General features: G+C 43.2%; 1 long non-coding RNA gene across 1 annotated transcript; it reads right to left on the bottom strand.

Annotated features, from left to right (window-relative positions):
• Nucleotides 1-242: 242 nt before the first annotated feature.
• Nucleotides 243-845, bottom strand: LOC149249596 (uncharacterized). Its single transcript, XR_016265874.1, has 3 exons — nt 750-845; nt 572-647; nt 243-471 (listed from the first exon to the last, which is right to left on the bottom strand). It is a non-coding gene; the product is annotated as an uncharacterized LOC149249596 (long non-coding RNA).
• Between the last annotated feature and the right edge of the window lie 1,015 nt (nt 846-1,860).

Genomic DNA, 1,860 nt, shown 5'->3' with positions numbered 1-1,860 from the left:
GAAGTAACCCTAATACATGACCATTGCCGTAACTATGTGTAATACCAAACGAAAACAGAAGTAGTAGCTGCAAACTCTGTATATTAACTTTGCATATATAAATCAGAACGAAGGTTGAATGTCCATTAACCGGTGGCGGCACTTACATATACAGATAAGGAAGAGAAGGAAACATTATGAAACGCAGATGGTATACCATTGACCATATAGAAATCCAGGCCGAGCCAAAACAACAACCCGCATATGACAAATATTGCAGTGATTTAATTAACTATGCAAACTTTACATAATTGCCGAAAGCTCAAAGGACTTTTCTAGACCAGGTAATGCTAAACAAAACAGAGTCCTTAGCCAAGTTCAATAGAGAATAGATAACTAAGGCACCGAGGCCATAACCTAGGCGCAGCTGGACAGGCCGCCAAGTAAGGCCGCCAAGCATAAATCGCATAAGGGTTTGGACCGGTATTTAACCTGAGACAACAGGTAGAGGACAGGCCGTCTCAGCTGTAAAACAAACCCTCAAAATGCAATCAAATTCAGTCAACAGAAAACATAACAAATTCCGACTTACCTGGAAGTGACATAGCAGCTAAAACCTCCGGCGTTCGGTGAGGGTGAGCTATGGCCAGCACCAGAACCCTTCAAAACTGTCAAGCCAACCCTGAAATGGTTAGAGTATATACAGCAGAAGCGAGAAATAATAAGTTATAAACCAGCTGTGAGAGTGATGAAGAGGAGCGCGGCCAAACCTGAGTGAGGCAGAGGAGCGATGAACCAGAAGAGTGCAAAGAACCCGAGAACTTGCAGACCAAACCATCGAAGGAGCTCGATCACTGAGAAATGAGCAAATGAACCAAAGGCGTATCCAACTAGACTTTTATGTGCAGGGTCAAACCCTAAGTGAGGCTGAACCGTCCGATGAAGGTAAGTAATCACCATCGTTGGATTAGGCGGGAGGCCAAGCGTGAACCCCGGAGCAGGTCAACTCTCTCAGATCACATGGCCAGCACGTGAAGAGGGACCATATGGCTACGGAGGTTGGTGAGCTGGCGTACTCGCTCTGCCATTTGGCAGCAGACATTTAAACGGATAACAACAATCAACACACATATGTCATGTCATATAACTTATCGAAGGACAATACATTAAGGGTTAAGTAGATATGTAGTGTTATACATATATAACCGATGGTTATAATAACCAAAATCTTAAGACAATCATATTATGCGTTAGACTATATGTGTTTAGGGTTAGTAGGTGAGTAACGTAGGTTAGGAGTTGGTAATAGTGAGTTACCAACTGTAAAGGTATATAAAAAAAAAAATTTATTTACTGTATTCTTTTGGATTATAGAAAAAGATCGTGACAATGTGGTATCAGAGCAGAGGTTCCAAAACTGTGGCCTCTGGAACAGCAATAGAAACAGAAAGAGAAATTATCTTACACATATATATAGTACAATGCAATTAATTACCTTTCTTGTGTACAACCAGGAGAATATCGAGACACTCACCCGCTGACAGTTATATAGTAAGATGGAGGAAATGCCGGGAGCTGGCGGCATCCCACCAGAAAATGCAGGACTGTGGGTTCAGCTTGGTGCTGAGACACGCAGTACCAATCAGGCGATACTGCAAACAGTTCAGGAACTGAAGGGTGAGATGGCACGCTTGCGAGAGGACAATGCGCGATTAACCATGGAACAAGAAAGAATACTGAAAAGCCTGTCAGATAAACAAAATCCACCCATACCCAGCCCTAGTGCAGAACAGCAAAGGGGCACTGAGGAGCGGAATTATGCTCCTGAGCTTTCAGAAGAGCCAGAAGACCATTCTGACAATGTGCAAGAGCAGCAGACTT

This window comes from Pinus tabuliformis, chromosome 7, assembly GCF_031772625.1.
Source record: "Pinus tabuliformis cultivar Carrire ecotype Pingquan chromosome 7, CPIR1, whole genome shotgun sequence".
Taxonomy (NCBI): Eukaryota; Viridiplantae; Streptophyta; class Pinopsida; order Pinales; family Pinaceae; genus Pinus; species Pinus tabuliformis.
Note: the sequence above shows the minus strand (reverse complement) of the source record. Positions and strands in the feature narration are given on the sequence as shown.